Here is a 23815-nt window from a genome sequence, read left to right as displayed (position 1 = left end):
GCCCGTCATCCCTCCGGAGCAGCGCGCTCCGCAAAAAGCGGGTGCTGAGGGCCGCTCCTCCGCAGCCCCCGGGACACCGGGCCGAGCCCGCCGCGCCGCAGGCCCGTGGCAGAACCACCATTGAGCCGGTCCTGGAACAGTGCGGCAACCCAACTCCCTGGGCCCTCCCGCGCGCGCCGGTCACACCTGTTTTTTCTAGAAGATGGGGCCGTATTTATTTAATTTTAAACTTTCATTCCGCATTTGAAGTGGTATGCATTTAAAGGTGGGCGTTGGAGAAGCCTCTAGGAATGTGTATGAGTGTAAAGCTGGTTCTTGTCTGTCCCTGTGTATGTTTAAACACAGCTGGGCTGAGGGGCTGGGAGCCTCCGGGACTTGCAGAAACGTTTAGGATGGTGTGAGTGCTGCTGTCTGCAGGTGTTACTCCTCTTCAAACACCATCTGTAAATACATGTGTGAAGAACTGTGTGCCTCAAATGAATTAAAAATTTTGTCCTTCCATGAAGAAATAAAACCAAATGATGATGTACAAAATCCTTGACAAAGTGGGAGGGGAAGTTCAGGAACAGCAGTGAAGTGCAAGCATAAAGACAGGGGACAGACAGCAGACATTAAAATATTGCATGAGAAATCAGAAAAATCTGTCAAGCACAAGAGATGTAAAGTTTCTACAGGTTAGCATCTTTAAATGTGTGAAACAAAGCAGAAATGGCTTCAGAATTAGACCTGCAGGGTTTCCAGGGTCTGTGGTGACCTGTAGGCTGCTTTGTGCACACAACAGCATGAAAACAATTGTTTCTTCAATGGTTTGATGTCAAATTAAAATAAACATTTAAAATTTGGATACGACGTTTGAAAATTACATTGGCAAAATCAGTCTGGATTTAAACTAAACAGTGGAAGAATATGTATGGGTTCTGGTGAGTTACTATTTATCCTGCGTGGGTGTTGCTGCTGTGGGTGCTTCTGGACCAGAGCTCTTGCCTCTTCTCAGCTGCATCAGGCCACGGGAGAGGGAAAGCAGAACTGGCTGAAAGGCTTCCCCTGCTGCGGCTCCAACACAAAGGTCAGCGCTGTGGCTCACTGTGTCCTGTCCCAGCTTCCCCAGGTGGCCTTTTCTGTCAGCTGTGGATTACCTCACTCTGCTTTGGCTCTCTTCCCCTGATCCCCAGTGCACATTGGCCACAAAAGGGGTGGTGTACTTATTATACCAGTTCTGTGTCATCCCTAAACAGAAGAGGGATCATCTACAAATACTTCCTTGTAAAGATATTTCAGCATTGTTATAGTGCAGTGGGGAGATCTCCCCTAAAAGCTCCGTGCTAATATTCGAGTTTAGACCTAAGTCCATTAAAATCCTGCAAGAATTTTAATCTGGATGTAGGTCATGTTGGATTTTCCTCTAGCCAGGTCACTGGTTTAATTGGACTTCTGCAAAGTATGGGTACAGTAACTTGTAGTCAGACTACAAGGTTATAAATCTGGATTATTACTTTTATTCTGTATATTCAGCCCACTTCCACTCTATGTTAGTAAGACATAATGGCACATTTTGCCACATGGGTTCCTCGACTTCTCTGGAAGTTACTGTACGTGGAGGCCTTACATCTAAATGCAGACTGATGTCCTGGGTCTCGGTGGCCTTAAGGAGATGTGGTATACAGAGTGTAGCCCCCAGGTAAAAAAAAAAGGGGGAAGAAAAAAAGGTAGTTAAAAGGACAGATACTTTTGTACTGAGTTAAAAATAGCTTTGGTTTTAACTTTAAGCCACTTCAAAATACCAACAGATAGTAATGTAAAAATTAAATGGTAAATGCACCTCAATGTGAAATAGTACATGTTTTAAATGTGATTCTTTTCATATGTCAGTTCTTATCTATGATTTATTAGTATAAGTAAAACACATCCAAGAGGATATTTTTAAAGCTAATGAAAAGAGCTGTTAATTTTTTTGCTGTATTCCTGGCTCAGCAGTGTTCATAGCCTGGAGAGTACTTTATCCAGCCCCTTGTGTTACTACCTTAGCAGCTTTCTTCCCTGCTGTTGCAACAGCTTGCTTATCCTTCCCTGCTCCCACCTTGTCCTTCATGCTGTCTCATCTCTTTTAATCACTTTTGGTTTGTCCAGCTGTTGATGGGTGGGATGCTGTGCAGAAGTCTGTAGTGTACTGTGCAGAAATCCTGCTCTCTTTTGCACATCACCCACATTAAGCAGTTGCTAATTGTAGTAGGATCAGGACATTGATGACTTTGGGAAATGAGGGCACTGTGTGCCTCACAGAGTCAATTCTGAAGTAGCAGGAGGGTTTTTTTTCAGTCCATGCTTTCATGCCTTGAGAACTTCTAAAGCAAACAGAACCTGCTTCTTATAAACTGTTTGGTTTTTTTTTTCCTTTTTCTTTTTTTTTGTTTCCTTTGTTATACACCGTGATCTCACCTGAGAATATTTTGTTAATACAAAGTGGAATTAGTATGTGATTTTCATTTTGCTTAAACGAGAGCTACCCCTGATGGTGTTTATATCTATTATGTGGTTACACGATGGTACAGGCCTCCTGAACTGGCTTTAAAAGACCTCACATGTGGAAAATATACATGGGGCTTTTTTCTGGGGCAGGTGTGGCATCTGTAATTCAGCTGTTATAGGAGAAGCAGTCTCCTGCACATGAACTTCTGCACACAATGCAACATTAGCAAAAGGAATAGAATCATATAAAATAATTATATAAAAGCTAAATTAAAACAGTGACATATAATGTGCTTACATATAAGGTCAAAGATAGCCATTGCACTCTGGTTCGTGATTCAGTGAAAGCAGGGCAAGGTTTATCTTTAAAAACAGCACTGTTACTGCATAAATCAAACAGATCATTTGTAATTTATTCATAAATCTCTAGAAGATGTTCGCAGGTAACCTGTGCCTGTTTGCCCTGCAGATGATTTTCCATATTATCCATACTAAAAACGTCCAGTAGTGTTGGCACTGAGCCCCTGTGTCAGTGGCAAGGGCTGTCTGAAGAGCTCCAAGGACCAATGCAAGAGAAGATGCTGTAAAACTGAGGGAAGAAAGATCCACATGGAACTTTGGAGATGTAGCACACATGGTTAAGAACATGGTAACTTGGAAGTTTTACCAAGTGTGTAATTCCCACTAAAGATTTTATTCTGTATTTTATAAAATTCTGTTATTGTCCCCCTACTATTATGAAATTCTGTAGAAGAGGTTTGGAACAGCGGAGGAGTCATAATTCCTGTCTGTATGCCCTCCTTCATGCTCTTAGGTATTGATTGCTGTTATTCTTAGTATTAACAGTACACTGCAGTAGTTATTCTGGCAGTGTTGAACTATAAACGTGGAGGTAAATAGCTTTTTAACAAGCCAGGATAATTCCTTTATTCTGAAACCTCAAATATAATTTACAGAGCAGAATGAGTCAGCGGGAAGGACCTGCTTTTACATATCCTTCTCTGAGAGGAAGCACAGAGAGGAATACAGCAGTGTTCCATAGCTGGATTCATTTCAGTTTTGAAGATAGCAGGCTTTTTGGTGAGGGATTTTTAATGTATTTTAGCCATCCCCATGTGGATACAAGAATAAGAATACAGTATACAATCTTTATATCTGTTTTAACCAGCTGATTTATTATCTGTTCATAATGTCCTTTTTGTCAAGCAGCTGGATACCTCTTCTTCAGAGTATTTTATAGAGCCCAGGATTTTCAGGAATGGTACTTCCTGAAGCCCAGCTCCTAAAAATGCAAGGAAAAGGTTTCCCCAGCTCACTGCCTTACTGGAGATGCCTTTTCCTGTTAGAACCCCCATTTTCTGTTAGAAACCCCATTGAGTTACAGTATGTCACCCTAACTCACATGAGGAGTTCAGTGGGTTTAATTGGGATGGCCATGCATGAAGAAAGTGGCACATCAGAAATCGGTAATTAGAGAAATTGGGATTCTCAGAAATGCCAAGGAGATTCAGACATGTAAGTGCCAGTCCACAGTCTCCTAAGTGTTTAATTTAAATTCACTTATGTTATGATTACTATATTCACTGAGATGCAGTTGCAGATATTAATTTTTTTTTTAAAAAAAAGTGTTCTATTCAGACATTGAATCTTGCTTCCCCTGATGTCAGTGGGAACGGGAATGGATTTAGGTTTTGGCGTTTCCATTAAGCAGAATCAAAAATCCAATAGGCAATTTCCTGTCATAAAAAGATCTGAGAGAGCAGACGGAAGAAGAATAATCTAATTGAGATGCATTTTCTTTTTTACTAGCTTGCTCTATATCATTTTTAAGAGCATACCTAAAATGTCTTCTTGCCCAAAGAGAGCTTGTTCATTAAGCCTTAAAATAAATGGCAAGCGAAATGCTCTTTTACAAATGCAGAATGCTAGTGGTGATACCAGGCATTTCTAATAACCTATTAACACCAGGAAAACTCAAACAAAAAGTGTGAAGCGCTCTGTTGAGTAAAGACCAGCAAAGCTTTCACCAGCAGCAGGCTTTTCTGACTCATTCTTTCTTTGGCAATAGAAAACGCAGTTGCTGGAGGGAAATGAAGGATCTCATTCATTCGTGGGGGACAGGGAAGAGTAAAGACCAGGGGCCAAGCCCTCCTCCCACGGCTGAATTACAGCATTGGAGAGCGTTACTCCTTCCTTCTCTGGTTCTGTTATGCCCTTCCAAACCTCTGACAGTTGTAGTGGGAAATGTGTGTAAAACTCCAGTCACTGAATTTGTTGATGATGGGTTGACTTTGTGTTACAGATGTATTTTCAGAAGGTGTTGAGTTATGACAACTAAGTTTAATACTTCAAATGAAATGGAGCTTGGAAGTGTATGACAGAAGAAAGGGAAAGGAGTTTATCCACTAGGCTACTTTGATTCCTCTGAAGTCTTTATAACCCTTCAAAATCCTTTCAGAAACATTTCAAGAGCTTCCAGGAGGGCTGATTTTATTTTTTCTTAGTGTGCTTATTTGGGTTTCTTTTAGGTTTCCCATGTTTAAGATTAATCACACAGAGACAGCATAAAGGGACGTTATTCAGAAGTGGCCACCATTATCCAGCTGTGGTAGCTGGAAGTGAAATGGAAATGGAGGGACAGAGGATGTTCTTTGAGAATGAGAACGTGATACAGGAAGTCAGTTGTCATCCTATGCATTTAGAGGGGCATTAGTACATCTATTTCAGACATCCAATTTATTTTTTTCGGTTAGAAGCACCTGTTTTTCATCTCAACAACCAATGAAGAGAAGCAGAGATTCTCAGAAAATGCTTCACATCACCCCAGTTAGGCAATAATTAAACTCTTAAATCAGATGTTCAAAACTGCTTATGGAAGAACGTCTCTATTTATGGGGATAGGGATCCTACCTTTCTCACCCTGGCGCTTTAATTTAAGAAGCTCCAGGCAGGCAGTCTTAAAAGCCAGGTGATATCCCTCAGGTATGCAGAAGAGGAACGTGTGAATGTGGATACAGTAGAATCAGCTCTGGAAACACTGCTGGCAGGAAGCCTGAATCCACCTGGGCTGGGCTGCAAACCTGTTGTATCTTCTGGTATGTTCAGGGAAAAGATTGCATGTTGGAGGAAGAGATGCTTCATTTTCCTGGCTGGCCAGAAGATCTAAGTTGATGAGCTTATGGTACCTGTCTCTTGTTTCCTATTCCATGCTCAAAAACTGCATGACTGTAAGAACTTCAGGCTCTGTTTGTGCACATGAATCACATCCACAGAAGCATAAAGGGTAGGGCAGCATGCATAAATGCAATCTGGAAATAAAGATATAAGGACAAATCATTGGTTGTAGAGAGAATAAGGCAGCATGGGAGGTGAAAAAGCCTTGAGTTGCCACAGCTACCCTGATAGTCCATTCATAACCCCTATCTAACAAATCAGAGGAGTATTTTGGGCCAGTCCTCAGCCAGCAGTGCTCCTAAAGGGAATATTTTCTCCAGTATAATTTAGGTAAAACTCTGGGGCCCTTACCTACCCTAGAACTGGGAACTAAAATAATACCTCACCTTCCACCCACCCGCTGTACCAATTCAGAAAGATGAGCCAAAAATTGTGAACTAGGTTACACAGCAACGGAATAAGATCCAGACATCCTAGATGTTACTGAAGTAGGTGCAATGACAAAAAAATTATGAGATAATTTGAGAACAGACACCAAATAGAACTAGATGAAAAGATTCTTAATAACCTAATGATCTGAATTTACGAATAATCTAATTATATGAACAAAGTCATAACTATGCACACTCTGGTAAACTAGTCACTCCTGTAGACTGCAAACTGCCCTTGGTTTGTGTGTGTGTGCAGCAAAGTAGAGATATTTAGAGGAGCCTGAATTATGTCCTAAAAAGTCCCTAAAAGTCTCTGTCTCCCTAAAGTTCCATAAGAGCTCTCACAAAATGTTAATTATATGTTCTCCTACACAAGAATGAACTCAGAGACACCGGCCAAGTCTTTGCTGTGCTGAGCCTGCTCCTCAAGAGGCAAAAATTTATCATGGAAAAGCACTGGATCTGGTCCTTTGCACAGTGAGGAGAAATGACACAGTGAACAGTGAAGAAAAAACATTTTGCTGCCACTCATACAGAGGCTGAGTAAAACAAACTGTCAAAATAGCAGAAAACATGCAATAACCTTTTAATGCATAAAGAAAAGCCAATGGGTTATGGTAGCTTAGGAAATGCGATTTTTAGTTTTTAACTTGGTGAACGTTCGGCTTGGCCACAAAGAGGTTTTTACAAGAACCTCCATACAGCACTTTGTATAGTAATTAAAAAAAATGCTTAATATTTTTCTTTATGACATACTGAGGGCATCATGGTGTGATACAGCACAAAGCATTGTTTTAGAGTGATTTCTCTAAAAATCACTGTTCACTCGGTCCGTGCTGTGCTGAGCCCGGCAGCCAGCAGGTGTGGCTGTGGAGCCTTTTGAAATCCACCGGATCTCTTCCATCGGTCCAGAGGCTGTGGAGAGATGTCATCACTGTCCCCCTTCTTACAAGGACATTCTAACAAGCTATGTGTTTGCCTTCACCCTCAGAAATCTCAAGGTAACTGCACACACGAGTGCCGTATGGACGGATGTCTTTTACACAGACGTAGTGTCAGTATCTTTTGTTGCCAAGGTCTTGAAACTATCAGTTGCGTCCTTTACTGACAAGCTCCATTTTTAATGTATACAGCTGGTATTCTCCTTGGAACTACTCCGGAGGTATTTGGCTCTCTGAGTTGTTAAATAACAGATTATCTTTAGATGCCAGCATATAATTTTCAGAGAAAATATTCTTTAATGCAACTTAAAAGATCATTTCATGTCTTGCTATGAGATTCCTACCAGAGCTGAAAGCCAAGTTCTTACAAGAAAGAAAATTAAATTCTCCTTCAAAGCACAAAGAGAATAACAAAGAACTACTAAAAAGGTGAGAAGTGCTGTTTTAAACGCCTGTCAGAATGGTCCAGGATTTGGGAAGGTGAGAACTGCTTTTCTTAAAATATTTATTGCTGCATAGAACTGTTACTGTAATTACAACACACCGATGCTGGATTAGCTATGTCTTCATGGGGTTGAATCTCATCAGTATCAGTGCAGTGAAAAACTGAATGTTGATTTTGCGTGAGAAGTATTTCCGAAATTAAATAGAACAAAGTTAGCAGATTCTTAATCTGGTGTCTTCTCTTTTGGTATTTTAAATTGGACTTCAATCCAGTGGTTCATTTGTATTTAACAGAACAACTGAGCACACACTCAACTACAAGTGCTTTGGAGTCAAGCATGTACACACCGACTTTCATAGCAGGATGACCAAACTGTAGTTTAATGCCACTGCTGAACTGGAGACTACACACCTGTAGCTAGAATAAGTGCAGGGAGGGGAAAGGCATGTAGGATCCAACCTCAGAAACTTCACATGTTGATACCTCCCTACTTTTCCTGTCTAATGGTGTTAGTATTTTACAGGAGGTTTTAAACGCTAGCACCAAAAACTTCACTTGTTAAGGATCTCCAGCTAGGGAGTATGGGACATCCTTTGGGGGTTTGTGCATTATTACAGAACATTTCTCTGGCAGATGGTCATCTGCCGTTTTGTTCCAGGTATGTTAGGAAACAGTGAACTGAGTGCTCTGTTTGATGTTTTGTCATAGTTTCCAAAAATAAAAGAAAGTAAATGAAGATTGTACAAAACCAGTCACGCTTGTGGAGTCAGCAATTGCTGAGCCCACTTACACTTGGAATAACAGCCAGTAAAAAAAACAACAAAACTTGGCTCATAGAAATTTCCTGAACTGGAACAGCCAACAGGATTATTTTTAGTTCAGGTTTTAATGTTTTTTCATGTAAAGGGAAAACAGTCGGCAGATGAAAAACAGTTTGAACAAAAGGTATTTTTTTATCTGCTAAACTTTAAATAATGGATTTTTACAGGGTATAATTTCTCAGCTACCTCTGTTTCTTACGTTTTCCAGCCCCAGCATCATTAACAAAAATAAAGCTAGTGTGGAAAAGTGAGAAGGGACATTTTAGCCAAAAGCTGGTTTTGGTGTACTTTCACAGTGATGTGAGAAAATGCTAGAGTTAGTGGTCCACCATTGCCCAGGAAACCCCTTTACTTCTAAGCAGTGGTGATAGGCTGTAGGTTGGTGGACAGGATGACAGGCATGAAGGATTTAAAAATATTTATTTAATGCTTTTTATTGTTAAATATCTAACTTTTAAATATTCACTGTGAAATTATCTTTTTACACTTCATAGAGTCTAATTTTTTATCTGTAATTCTGTAAAATTAGAAGCCAGATTTAACTTTTGCTGTAGCCTTTTATCCCGACAACTAAACATGTTTCATCTGCATGTGTTCTGAAACTTTATTTCAAAATTGTTTCAAAACAAGTATTCAGTACAGCTTGATGAATGTTTATTTTGGCAGCAGCTCTGCTTTCTGCAGCCCAAAGTCATGTTGTTTGTTTCCAGTTCCACATCTTTCCCTAGGCTGTGCTGGCATAATTGCATATGGGGTTGCAGAGTCAACCTGGTCAAGGACTTAATCTGGACTAAAATAACCTGACCAAAGATGGCTATTTTGAACTTGGATCCCTTTCCTGCATGACAGCCTCATCAAGATGTGGTGGCATCACTGAGACAGTAGCAGGGGAAGGGAAGACTGAGAGGGGCACAAGGAAAAGAGGGGCTGCTTCACCCAGGACATGAAACTGCAGCCTTCGCTTTACCAACTGAAAACCCCTACGATGACTAAGAAAAAAAAAAAAAAAGAAAAAAAGAAAAGTAATTGCATAGCTATGATACTGTAGTTATGTTTTAATTATGTTTCTCTAAACTGAGTGTACTATGAATTAATGGCATGCTACAGGGATTAGTATACAAAGATAACATATGAGGAATCTGCATAATAATGTAAGATTAAGGAAAACATGCAAACATGCATTTCTGGGAGGAAGATCTACTTAAAGAATATAAATTACATACAAGAAAACCTAACAGAAAATTCATAGTATTTTATACTTATCTTGCTGTTCTCCGTTACCCGCCCTGACTGATGATGGCTCTGCAGCAAGATGAACAGTTACTCATTAACAGCCTCATTCAAGAGGTATCAGTATCCCTGACTCTTTGTATTCCCTGGGTGTGAACTGGGGATAAATTACCTGCAGAGGCAGTAAAAGAAGCTGGAACTAGAAAAATACCTATGGAGGCGAGCTAAGCTGCCGTTCCACATGTTGAACTGAAGCTGGTAGGAGTTTGGGTTATACAGAAACTGTATTATTTGGACTACATGGAAAGTATTGTTGAGGCTCTCTTGTCCATCCTGGCTTTTTTTGGGAGAAGCAACTTCTGCTTAATCATTACATTATCTGGTATTGAGAAGTGTCTGTAAAGTATTTGAAGAATCTTGCTGAGCAGCAAAGCTAATGCAACAAGGAAACTGGAAGAATTCATGAGCTGTGAAGTCTAGAAGCCTTTGTTTATTATAGGAATTAGGAAGCAAATTCCAGTTCTCATTGTGATAACCTTTCCTGTTTATTGTCAAGTATATAAAATTTTTCATAGCTTTCTTCTGTTGTGTTTTCCAGGCGGTCATGGTCGTTGCTAGGAAAAAAGTACAAATTCCCTAACATAGATAGTAGGACATGGTAGAAAGCTATGAAAGGTCTGGAATGTAAAAAAAAATATTTGATTAAAAGACCGCTATTGTTATGCTTAAGTTTTAAATAAATATTTCTTTTATGTTGTGGCTTTATAGCATGGTAACTATTTAAATTCAGCAATTACGGTATAAAATCTTGAAATACGAACAAAGTTTTGGATAACATTTCATGGTAACAAAAGGTCACACTATCAAAATTAGGACAATTCGGGCACATCTTCATGTCTTCCTATTTAGTCTTGCATGGTTTATTAAAACTTAAGCATGAGAATAGCACAGCCCTTCTGATTTTGCTCTCTGACTTGTGATTTGCTGTCAGCCTGTTTGTGCAGGAGCGATGTCCCTGCTGTGGCAGGATTAATAAAGCGTTGACTGACAGATACTAACTGTACCAGCTGGTTTATGGGTTAGCACGTGTGGGTGTGAAAAAGCCACACTAGCCCTCTGAAGAAAGCAGATTTACAATAGATAAACCTTTAATGACATCACTGGGGTGTGACCAAACTTTAGAATGCTTCATAAATTTGTTAGTATTTGTAAAGTGTATATCCTACATATGGCTCGTCCTTGCCATCACTCGGCTAGTACAGCTCCATGCTCTGCGCTCAAATACTGGGACAGTTAGAAGAGATTATATTGAGATTTAGATGCTAGGCTATTTTTAAAATCTCTTCCTCTCCTAATGTGTTTTCCCATATAATCCTATCTAAAAATGTATTTTGAGGGTAAGTAGGGAACTGGGGGCTTAAAGTCACCAAATCCAGAAAAAGCTTACAGGGGCTAGGGGTTAGTTAGAGCTCAGAAAAGCAGATTTCATTCACTACATCCCAGCTCAGGAGATGGAACAACATACCTTGGAGATCCCAGAAAGAAAAAGAGTATCTACGAGGCTCAAAATAAAAAAATTGTGAAAGGGAGGCAGAGCTCGCTAATTTTCCAAGAACACGTTATTAAATATTGTCCATTAAAAATAGCCAACTAGATCTGACACTAGCCTAGAAGACATCTGGATTGTGTTCCTTCCTTGCTGTGCTGCTGGCTGAGATGGTTTGGGGTAAATAATCTCATTCTTGAACAAGTCAGATTCCTCATCTGTGAACTGGTATTGACTTTGCAAAGCCCACTGAGAGCTACTGATAGACAATGCTATTCTAGGGTTGGTATTAAACTGGTGTTTGAATTCTTTTAGAAATGTGTGCAGTTTTTTCAGATACAAACAATTATCAGGTTTTAGAAGGGTGGTCAGAGAAGACCAGATAAAACAATTCATCTCTGCTGTTAAATTTTTTGCCCCTGGAAAATTAGTAATTATCTGCCTATATGCTGTATGCCTCCTGCCACTCTGTGGAGTTAGCAAATACAACACTACTGAAAAAGGAAATCATAACACAAGCAGGAACCTCCTTCCTGGAAAAACACTGGGGAAAAAAAGGTGCTCCTGTAAATAATATGGAAATAACTACTGAATTCAGAAATATCTATTGCACTTCATGCTTCAGCTGAAAGCATGTCCAGATGGCGGCACCACCAGCCACGGGGTATGTAAGAAGATCTAGCACAGGTAGACCAACCATGCAGCCATCACTTTCTATCTACTTGTTTTTAATTTTTTTCTGCAGAGGATATTAAAATCATTAAGTATTTTATTGCATATATGGATAAATGTTTAAGAAACATATCACAGTTTCTCAACTGCAGAAGTGTATTTTCCAAGTGAAAAAGACTGATTGTCAGAGAGTGCGTTAGACAAAGCTTATATTAAGTGTTACTTTGCTTCAAACAGATTTCCTTTACTGTTAGTTGTGGGGTGTTACTGATAATAAAAGTTGTACTTCTTAAACCTCTATTCAATGGCATTCTTTAGACTTAATGGAGAAGAAGTTGCACCAGCTGTTGAAACAAAATAGTTATTTTCCTAGTGTATGTATTTTGGACTCATTGGTTAATTCTTTCCTTTGTTCTGCTGCATAGAAAGCTTATGCAGACTGTGATGAGACAAAATTACATCAGATATACAAACATCTTCTCAAAATTCAGAACTCGAATTTTCCCTTGAGACACTTGAATACAGCTGCTAATTATCTCATAGAATGCGTTTTGCTGCAATTAGAAGAGCACATGATGCCAAAGGAGAAACTGCTCAGTAACACCATAGGCTTTACTTCAACTGCATGAATGTTTCTCTGAACCAGAAGTCCCTACTTTTTGAAGGGGAGGAAGGATAAGCTAATAGTTAAAGTTGAGAAGCGAGAAACAGCCAGTGCAGGAGCCATTCCTCCACTGAGAGCTTACAGAGGAAGTATAGTGAAAGTTTTCCTTCCCTAGCAAAGGGAAACAGGGAGGAGAGTGATACATTTCATCTCATGCAGCAGTAGGCAAAGACTTAAGCACCACATGTCAGGTTCCCTGGCAAAACCCGTTGCCATTAAAGCAATGTTCTGCTTTGTTCCGAGAGAGGTGGGATGTGTTATATTCTAAAACTATTAACCATCCTATTTTTCATTTCCATATACCAAGTAGAGAAGCTTCAGTATGTCTGAAAAGGAGTTTCAGTAGTTGAATGAATGCTGCAAATTTGAAAACCTGAGATCTCCTGAAAACCTGAGATAAATATGTGCAGTCAATAAATGTATTATTCTTTAAGTCCCAGAAGCAAATGCAGCATTACTGAAGACGGAAACAATTTTGTTGATATCACTGGAGTTGAACACACTTAAGACAGAATGAAACATAAATGCCCACATAATCCTCTGTGACCTCTCAATTATTCCCGCGCAGCGTGACAGTGATTTCACAGATTACACTGGAGGGAAGTGTAATTTAAACTTTCTATGGAATGTGTGCTCATCCCTTTAACTTTCTTATGCAGTAGTCTTATTGAGGCAAGTTAATCTGTAGTGTATTTTAGCTGGAGGAAGGGCTGCAGCAGAAACACTTAGGCCCATTGCGACTCTTTCTGTTCTTTCTAGTACTATTTTCCATAATGATTTCATCTCTATCCCAGTGTCCGATTACTAGAGGAATAGCCTTTGTATGCAGAAAACAATGTATTGATTGCTAGCCATGGTGGAGCTGCATGAGAGACGAGTATTATGTATCTACAGCTGGAGCTTGCTGGAGTAAAGAATCACTAGTACAAAATTTTGCTGTAACTTTCCATGGTTAAAAACCATTTCAATAATAAAACACAGGGTTTCCAAAATGTAGCTTAGACAAGTTTCACTCAAATATTTACAGTTAAGTATAAATATTTTCTGAGATTTAGGAAAACCTAGCAGTGTCCACTGCTGCTTATAAAATTTCACGCCTCTGCTTTTGGATTTTCTTTCTCTATCTTAACTATAGTAATTAAAACCCTTGTCTCAACAGAAACAAGGAAGTTTGTTCTCTGAACTTTTGAAATTGGTTGCCATCTGAAGAGTAGCATCTTTGTTCCTGGAACTGGCAGAACATTAATTGTTTTTACCAGTGGATTGTCTGCCTTAAGTCTACCCCTGAAATCATGTCAAACACAACCCCTCTTGTGACACCAATACTAGACCACCTAGCTTGTGCTTGTTCCTGTCTACTCTTTTTTTAAACATATGCAGTCTGATTACATTGTCCCCCTTTGGCGTTACATAAAATCCACAGGTGTATAGTCAAAAAAAGATTGACTTTAGGGTGGCATGTGAAATACACTGGCACGAAGAAACACCCTTTTTTAACAGGGTTGGTCATATGATTGGTATTTGGCAGAGAGTCATACCATGACTCAGTGAAATCTTTTAACAGTGAAGCTTCTCATATAGTAAACATTCCCAAGCACTAGACTGTATAGTTTTATTTCACTGAAGTAAAATCCCATTATATTAAATTATAATGTGGAGACATTCTCTACATTAATTTAATGGATGCAGCTCTTCAAGTTCTCACCATCTGTTCCACCCTTTAATTACAAAACCAAAAAAGTACAATTCTCAATCCCATCATAAAGAAAAAAAGAAAAGAGGACTAGAAGTGATTTGGACGCACAGGTATGTATTATACTCAGACTGCCAGCATCTGTCACATACACCGTTTCACTTGACAGTAAGTTGTACTTTGCTGGTAGCACACCTACTTTAAAAATATGTATTGGTAGTTTTAAGTGGATAAATTGTTAGTCATTCCTGCACCTACAAGTCTTATTGTCCAGAACTGTCGTTCTGATTTCATCAATCAATAAGTGAAATTACCTTTATGCCTAGAAGCCATTGAACACTGCTGAATCTTTTGGGGCAAAAGAGGGTACAGAAATGCAGTGAAAACCCACATTATAAATATCCTTTGTCAGTATTTTTTAGAGAGGCTTTCCTCTCTAAAAGGGATTTTTTCTTCTTCTGGATGATATGTAGAAAGCATTTACATTTAAAACAGATGGACAAAATGCAAATATTTGCATTCAGTAACACTGCCCAGAAGCTTTTTCATTCACAGACATAAGAAAATAATGAGCTTGTTCACCTAATAATTATGACTTTTCTGTTAAAGGTATATTTTTAAGAAAACTGTGTTTAAGTCTAAAAAAATCTGCTCATTTAACTAGCAAAATTAATAGTAGCTGTAATACTTTCCAGAAGGAGAAGTGGGAGTTGAAATGGCCCTGAAAAATCTTTAAACAGATAGAAGAAACATCTCCTGTCTCCAGATCTGTTCACCAGCCCATGGCGTCTCCTGTTATACTGGTTTAATAGTACAGAGTAAGAGCAAGAGTTATTTTCTTGAACACAGAAGTGTATTAAATAGTCGCATAAAACCAGAAGAACTTGTTTTGAAAGAAGTCAGCCCTATCTCAAGGCTACTATAATGTACACACCTTTATTGTGGAAATTCTTTCATTTGGTGTATAATCTACATGAGTAATTCTTGACAGATTTTAGTACATTGCCTGACTGTCTCCAGTTGGACACTGTCAAAAAATTAGAGCAGTAGTAGCTATACCAATAAAGTTTTTTGGTCTACTATAAGAATGAGTATGAATTATTTACTGCTGTAATAAGACAACATTTTTTAAGGGAAGTGTAACTATAGTCAGGACAGACCGGGCAATTTATGAAAAGGTACACTGAGTGACTTTATCTAGAAACAGCTGCAACAGAAGAATGGTAGGTTTCACACTTAAGCTGTTGAGGCTAATTTGTATTATAGCTTTGGTGCCTTGAAGGTGCTGTTTCTGAAATAAACATTCTTCTGAGAAAGCTGAGCCAGGCTTTTGTAAGATTATTTTTGATACTAAAATGTGAATCAAAATTAAACTTGCTGTGCAGTGTCCCAAAGCACTGGGCCAGTAATTCTGTGACAGAGAGCTCCCTTGTGAAGCTGAAAAGCTCCTCCCTCTCATTCTGCACAACTGAGATCAGCTACTGTTGTAATAGACCTCACATCGCCTCTTTACTCATTCAGTCCTGTAACAAATATACATTCATTACAGAATTGAAAAATTCTAATTGCTCAAGTTAATGACAGTTTTCTGAAACCAGTTCTTCTCTCTGATAATACACCCAATACAATTATTTAATTATGGAGTCATTTTTCATCCAATAACAACAGTCATAATTTCATTGATCTTTTCAGTTTGTAATCTGAGGAGGAAAACCACACTGGTGAAGTGTACAAACTAACATTATACTTGTACTAGATACGCAGTCCTGCAGGAAAGTCTCTGTGTACCACAGCAGCAAGCAAGGTTAGTTCCGGCCCCTGTCTTTGAACACATAGAGACAGCTTTTGAATGCACTGCCCACCTGTGAGAGAAATTCAGCTAACACAGCTCAAGTTCAGTGGGCACTTGGGCAGCCCAGCACAAGCCCAGCAAACTTTAAGGATTTATTGGCTTGGGCTTCTAACAGCTGTGTGCATGTAACATCTGTATGACAGACATGCAATACAATATAGTGCACTCTGGAGCCAGTACTAGGAGTGTGTCACCTTGCCTGTGAATGCACTCCATAGCTACCACTAATGCTACATAATGGGTCAAAAAGGAAGTTAGATGCTCTGTCAATAAGATTTTGGTTCCAGCTGAAATGTTGGGACTTCTGGCACTACCATCTACCAGTGAAATTAACGGGTCACTCTTCACGGTCATTTCTCATTCTTTTGCCAAAAGCAAGATTTTTATTACTAATTTATAATAGTGTATTTTTTATTTTCATTATATTTATCTTATACACAGCCTCAGGGAGAAAAGAAAAGCCTCTCAGTTTTGCTTTTGACATTTCCAGAGCTTATGAGGTGTTGTGGATCGTTTGGCTAAATCTGATCCAGTGAGGCTGAAAACGGGGAAGAAAGGAAGTTATGCACAGGAAAAGGGATAGAGGAGAAGAATGGCCATCAGGAAGAACGATGCCAGCTTTGATGCAAAGAAGATGTCAATCAAGGAAGGAGGAGATCACAGCATGCAATGAAACAGGAGATGAAAAAAAAAAAAAAAAGTATTGTGCAAATAGAAGAGATCAAGGCTTGTGATCACCGGGATTGCTGAGGAGCTTGTTACAGCTGAAGGGGGGTATCTAACGTTCTCAGGATTGACCACTGCCTCTTCCCAACTATTTTTCATCCTTCCCAAATCATACAAGTTTGATGGATATGATGAGGAAAGGTGGGGAAAGTCAGGGCTGGGAGGATAAATAGTCTTAGTCCGTGGAAACAGAGACAGTACTTTGCCTATGAACACAGTGTTACTAACGAGGAAGCTCAGCTTTATCAAGCTGAGGAAACTCAGGTTTATCAAGCGTAGTTCCATCCACCTGGGGATATTCTCTGTCCAAGTAATTTACCATTGTTATTTCATTTTGCATGTTTATATATTTACTGTTATTATACTCACAACTATTTTGACTGTCATTGAGTTGGCATGACTAGTAGTTTCTGCTTAGGCAATATAGGATTACCAAAGATGCTTATGCTCAGGACGAAGGTATGCTGACAACACAGGACTTTATAATGCCAAAGCTGAGGCAGTCATGCATTTTTATTTTCATTAATATTTTTATTTTCATGAATGTTAAACTGACTGTCAAGGTTTCCTCAAAAAAGAAGAGACAGTTCCATCCAGGCTCTGTATAACCCAGCTACAGTAGTGCAAATAATTTCAGGTTGCTACAGCATATTCTTCCACTCCACCCTTAAAATAAGGCTTTTGGTGAGAACACTGTTATGTAAGGTTGCGAACAAGATTTGGAACAATAATAATTATCCAACTTGCCACCTATTTTTAATACCCAAGATGGAAAGCACTGAAATTCTGAATGATAATATTCAAAGAGCAAAGCACAGCAGTGAATCCATCTATTACAATGAAATCTGATTCAGTATTAGGATAAAAATAAGGTCAGGCTATTATTTGTAACTAGCTATTACTAATAATACACTTGTTAACCACAGTGAAGTGAAATCATGATCTAAGAATAAGTGTGCCTGTGCAGTGAATATCATGGTTCTCCTTTGTCCTTTAGCACATACACAAATAGATTTCAAAAGAAATTTTCCTTCCTTGATCTCTCTATTCAGAGGATGCATGTAAGTGGTGGCCAGGACACAGAACTGCTTGGAACTGAGCTTGAGGGCTAATGCTGAGCTAGAGGGCAAGGCAGCAGTTCAGCTAAGCCATCTTTAGCAGGTTGTGTGTAGCAGTTTTGTCATGCAAGACATCTGTAACATTTCCAAAGCAATATGGATATTATATTAATACACTTCCAGAACTCATGGGCACGTGCCAACTGGGTTCAGGCTTCCTTCACCACAAGATACTGGCAGTGCTATGAAGGAACCATGTATTTACCTGGCAGGAAAGCATGGGATGAATACGTCACATTTTCTTGCCGCAGTCCTTTTTTGCTGTCTTTCTATAGCTTAACTCTCTAGTTGCTTGGCCCAGATGAAGGTCATTAGGACAGTAACTTTGACATAGGGTTAACTGAAGAGTATACATCTGGAAAAAAAATAATGCAGTAATTATAAGATGCAGAAAATCTCATTCATTCACTCAAATAAATAGGCTACAGAATGGCTATGTCAGTTGGGGGTTGCCTGGCTTCAGTGTAACAGGATCTCCAGGACAAGACAAGAAGAGACACAGAATTACCTAAAGGTAAAAAAGTCCTACTTATTGGTTGAACCGCACTGTGTGCTACTTTACAAGGGCACAGTTAAAGAGCAGAAATTCTATGATAAGCATGGCAAAACGTCTTGGAGAGCTCAGGCTTAATATCCTTAAGTCTTCAGGTATGGCACTCAGTCCTCCTGGATTTATAGGCATTTAATAGGATTGCAGTCCTGTTCCAAGGAAAACGATCCTCATTACGGCCCTGAAGCCTCTCCCAGTTACATTAGCCAGCTGCTTTTTTTTGGATTAGTTACTGCATTTTGCCCTAAGTCTATGCACCAAGATGAGGAGAGAAAATACACCCTGCAGAGGTTTTAGCCATAATTCAGCTGTCACATTGTGTTTGAGATTTCACAGAAGTGAGGAGTGCAGCCCCTTGATAAGATGTTATGACTTGGAAAAAAAAAACCCCACATATCTTACAAGTCCCACATTTTTCAGATTCCTAAAGCCAACCATCTGAAAGCCAGGAACAGTGGTTTCTCCATAGTATGCTGGCATGAAAAGCAAAGATATATATCTATCCTATGTTTAACCCAGGAACAATTATGTAGGAATTGTCTGTACAAGGCATGTGGGATGTGCCAAGTTTATGCCACTTATTAAAAAAACCCACTTTGGATCATATTATCTCCATGACAACTGCTTGTATGTATTAATAATTTGTTGTGTCCTTAAATGTAGCTTATGGAAAGGACTGAACAACAGGAGAGCTTTTCCAAAGTACTTGTAACCTGAGCTATGCTGATGGGAGCACCGCACCAGCAATCAGCAAGCCTAAAGCCGCCTAGCACAAGCTTAGCAGGACATCTCACAGCCGCTTACGTTATTTATTTAAAAGGAAGGAATTTAAGCATTTGCCCAAGTATCTATTGAACTGGGGTCTCTACTCTCTTGACTCTAAATGCGCCTGTCATGTTTGGAAAGTTAGTTAACTTTAGTATCTGTTTCCTCAACGGGGCTGAAAGCATGTATTTGTCCATCTGGCCACGTTAGTGGTAGTATTTGTCCTGGCAGCGGTAGTATTTGTCAAGTGCTCTAAAGATTAAAACTGTTAGATGATACATAACATTTTCAGAACTGAGGAGGAATATGGCCATGTGCTATACCTACTTCACCAGTGCTCCTGCCCAGCCAGCTGGGCGACAAATGCACAAGCTGAAAACAGCATTCACTGCCACACTCCTGCGGGGAGAGGACACAAAATAGTTGCAAAATATTAAAACCTAAATGTTTGAGGTTGAGCACTCTTTTCCTAGCGTTTTAAAGATTCTCGACTATGAAATATCTGTATCCATAGTGATTTGAAAATGTGATTTTCACAGTTACTTTGTAACTTCTTCTTTCAATAAGCCTGTACACTTCCTGCTTTCTCTACACAACCAGAGTGAATTATGAACTAGCAAATTTCAAGTAATATGTTTTGTGGTTTGTGAGGTGATTAATAATGAGATTCCACCCTTTACAGAAGCCATTTGTCAGCAGCCCTCTGTTGATAGTGGTATTACTGATGTCACTAATTTTGTCAGTGGAATGAATCAAATACACAGAAATAATATTTGTTCATGCTGATTTAAACATGAATACCTGACATAAATAGCTTGTCTTCTAGTTCCTATCTTTTGCAATCATTCTCCTAAAGATCACGGGATCTACTGGACTGAATGGGACTATAAAGACACAAAACACGCTATAGTTTGTCTCAGTGGCCAGTATCTGATTATGCAAGAGATTACATGATGTGTACTTCTGACTTCATCTGATCATGAAAACTCCCCTTTCCTCATAGGGGCAGTTGACTTCTATACTGAAGCACCAATGTCTATACTCTTTGCTTACAAAAAAAAGGCAGCTCTACATCAAAAAGTGGCAACTCATTATTACAATATTGTATAGCCTTTTAATCCTGCATTTAGTATTAAAACACCATAGCAACAGACATTTCACACATGCATTGGCAGATAATTTAGAACCGATAAAATATTCAGAGAGAGATAAGTGTGAAGAAAACTAATATACGTGTTCCTTACTCTACAATGCTTAATCAACACTACATTCACATAGTTGTACAATGCGCAGCAATATAAATCTGCATGGCTTAAACACTGACTGATGTGTCATACTATGATGGAAATGGTGGTGCTGCGGTAACCGATAAGATTATTGCAATTGCTAACACACACATCAATGAGTTTGAGATCCATTTAAGACTGTTACATAAATTAGTTGGCACTATAGATGGTTTTGCGAAAAAGCTGAGAATCCTACCAACTCCATGAGTGTAAACATTAAGTACAGTCAGCTTGACTAGTTAACCTTTTCAAGGAATACCATACATACAAACACCTGTCACTGACTCTAGTGTAAGGATTGTGTACAGCAGTACAAACCACCCTTGACTCATCATGGCAGTCACACCCAGTCGATCTCCTTAGTTACAAACCACACACACAAAAGCGTGGCTTACATTCACATACTAAATACAAAGTATTATTACTGCCATCTCACAGTTCACGGTTTAATCTTACTGTATATCTGACATACTGACAAACCCCCAACTTGTGCAACAGAGCAGGTATTCTTTCATTATTTCGTTCTCCTTTGAAGGCTCAGATAACTATCGAAGAAAGAAGAGAAAAGCAGCCATGATTCTCTAAACTATTGATTACGATTCTCAAGTAGGAGGGAGGAATGAGATCTGATTTCTGATTCACATATAGACTATTCAAAACAATATGAGGATAAAATACAGAGCTAATGCTTAGGATGGAGATAGAAACCAAAATTTTGCCCTTCTCTGTGTGTGTACATAACTGAAGCCTGAATTTCCTGTGCAGAGTCCTGAATTCTCTCCTAGTCAATGACAAGGCTTCAGCTGCAAGCAGGCAGCGCTTAATCACCTACCCCTTCCAAAATGACATTTGTCCCGGCAGTTAAGAACTACAACTGAGTCTATTTAAACAAAAAGGGTTCCTTTCTTAGGTGAGCACTTCAGCACTATCCTGACCCAAGGGTGGGTTTGGGAACCATCACAATTGCTCTGAAGACAGCACCAATTGTTATTGTAATCTGTAAGGAGCCCTCTCTAATCCACACTAGCTGTGTTCCCCACACCTATCAGATAAAACATCACAGGACTCTGATTGTAGTTTTATAAGCAAGTAAGTCAGATTAAGTTTCCTGCTGCTGCTGAGGTTTTGCTTCTCCTCTCACTCCATCTTCCCTATACCAGAAACAGGGATGGGTGCAGGCAATGCAGTCCTGCCCTGTTTCAAGCACACGCTCTTTTCTCAGCTGGATCCACTGTCCGCACAGAGAGGCCAAGAGTTACAGTGATCACCCAAAGCAAGGCCGTTTTCAGCTGAAGGCTGGACTAGCCTGCCTCCGCAGCTCCCTCCTCACCCAGCCCCTTCTCTGAGCCTGACCTCACGCACCCCTTGCCATGCCAGCTCAACACATTTGTATATCCATGTGAAGAAGCGGACAAGGGTACAGATGCAGCAAAGAACACTATTTTTCAAGTACGAAGGTTTTTTTTGAACACTCATTTTTGCTGGCAACAGAGGGGGAATAATGTTGAGAGGGGGCTGCCACCAGTGCCAGCCTAGAGCAGAGACCACCTTGTTCCGGGTCACAGTTAGACTCTGACAAGGTGCTGAAGCACTCTCTTCTCTTGAGAGTAAGGCATAGAGTAGCAAAATTGCAGGTTCAGATCATCCTGAATGTTGTGGGAAGTAAAAAATAACGGTAATTAGTTATTTTCTGCAGACAGAAGCATAATTAACAGTAAGGTTGACACCATGAGTTCAAAGATGTAACCTACTCAAGTTTCATCAAGAATTTCACTATCTCTATGGAAAACTGAGCTAAATGTGGTCTTAAAACATCTGACTACGCCAGGTCAACAGTTATTATGGAAAATAAACTTCAGCTGGGCAAGTTACACAAGAGATGATGTTATTGCTTCGTGTTCTTTGCATTTATTTGTTCAAGACTATTTTGGGAGTACTAAGGAAGATGTGTTACAAAGTAAATTCTTGAAACCAATAATTTTCCAATGAACACTTTTCTTTCTACAACTTTAAGCACAAAACTAAGACCTACATAAAACCAGAAAAATCATGCTTGGGGAAAAATCAAAGCACCCGGGTTAGGTCATTCAAACAAAGTAATGTCTAGAAGGAGAGTATGACACCAAGAAACCGAGACTGACCTATGGAAGCAAACATTCTTTTCCCCTTGCTCACTATGTAATTGTTAATTTGCTTCAATAGTAGGCCAAGAATGTAACAATTTAGACTCTGTATTAGGCAAACTCTGAGCAAGACAATTAACACCTATTATCTAGGAAAAGTCCTTGTTCATTTGGTAATTTCAACAGGCCACATTTTGTCCAAATTTTGACCCATTTAAGTGAAAGCACGTTTTTGTAATTGATCATTTCATGTCTTTCGTAAGTTACTCAAGGGAAATCCTGCATTGACTAGTACTTCTATAATTTAAGATGCAAATCACAGTAAAATACACAAACCATTACAGATCACAGATGCATGTCTTTCATTCCTTTTCACTGCATCTTATTTGTCTCTCTCTCACTGACATATTTTCCTTTAGGTAGAAAGGAATTGTGCGAGGACACTGAGGCAGCTGAGGCCCATCACCAGTTTGCTGAGAGCTCATGCTGTGCCTCACTTACTCCTTTTCTCTCAAAAGGTTATAATACATCATCTTCCAAGAAGCATTTAAAACAATTCGTAACAATTTAACTTGAAAGAGAAGAAATGCAACACAGTCTTTTTAATGTAAGCACTACGTAGTGGTACAAACAAAGAGAATGTTTAATGGTCACGCCTGGCCTGAAAAGACGTATTTCTAAGCACCCAACCCTGCGCTGCTTTGATCCCGAAGGGTCAGGGCACCGCGCTCAGGGTTACAGGGAAAAAATCCCGTCAGCCCGGACGAAGCCATGCCCAGCAGCCCCCCGCCGTGCCCGTGCCCCCAGAGTAGGCAGCGGGGGCGGCCCGCCCCACTGCCCGCACGGCCCTCCCAGGCCGCAGGGGCTGGCGCCGCCATGCCGGGCCAGCGGCCCCCTCACAGCAGCGCCCCTCGCTCCCGCCTCAGGGCTGCGGGCGGGGCCGCGCCGGCCCCACCAAGCGGAGCCCCCTGAGAGCGGCACCAGCCCCCAGCAGCACCGCTCGCCTCACGCACCACGGGCCCAGCGGGCTGCCGCGGCCAGCCGTCCCCCACCACGGCCGGGACGCGGCACCGCGCCTCACCCACCGGGCGGGAAAGCCGCATCCCGGCAGCGCCGCTACGCGCCTGCGCCGGCAGCCCCTCACCCCGGGGCGCGAGCACCGTCCTCACGCCCCCGCCCCCGCCGCTTTGTGCCGCGCGGCGCCGCGCAGGCGCACTCGCGTCTCGGCACCGTCCCACCGCCCGCCGTCCCGCCGGCCGGGCTGGTCCCGCCGCGCTGCGCTCCGCGCGCAGCTGCAGCCCCGCCCAGCGCC

At 40.4% G+C, this 23815-nt stretch overlaps 1 long non-coding RNA gene across 4 annotated transcripts; it reads right to left on the bottom strand.

The window, feature by feature from the left end:
• Positions 1 to 1450: 1450 nt before the first annotated feature.
• Positions 1451 to 23780, bottom strand: LOC121092853. Of its 4 annotated transcripts, XR_005829401.1 has the most exons (5): positions 22840 to 23075; positions 19422 to 19493; positions 17985 to 18134; positions 2959 to 5774; positions 1451 to 1642 (listed from the first exon to the last, which is right to left on the bottom strand). It is a non-coding gene; the product is annotated as an uncharacterized LOC121092853 (long non-coding RNA). The 4 variants fall into 4 exon arrangements; XR_005829404.1 differs by lacking the exons at positions 1451 to 1642; positions 22840 to 23075 and adding an exon at positions 23517 to 23780 and having other exon boundaries at positions 4952 to 5774; XR_005829403.1 differs by lacking the exons at positions 1451 to 1642; positions 22840 to 23075 and adding an exon at positions 23589 to 23780 and having other exon boundaries at positions 4952 to 5774.
• Positions 23781 to 23815: the final 35 nt, after the last annotated feature.

Source organism: Falco naumanni, chromosome 8 (genome assembly GCF_017639655.2).
Source record: "Falco naumanni isolate bFalNau1 chromosome 8, bFalNau1.pat, whole genome shotgun sequence".
In the NCBI taxonomy this organism is placed as follows: Eukaryota; Metazoa; Chordata; class Aves; order Falconiformes; family Falconidae; genus Falco; species Falco naumanni.
The sequence above is the reverse complement of the archived record's forward strand: the minus strand, read 5'-3'. Positions and strand labels throughout refer to the sequence as shown.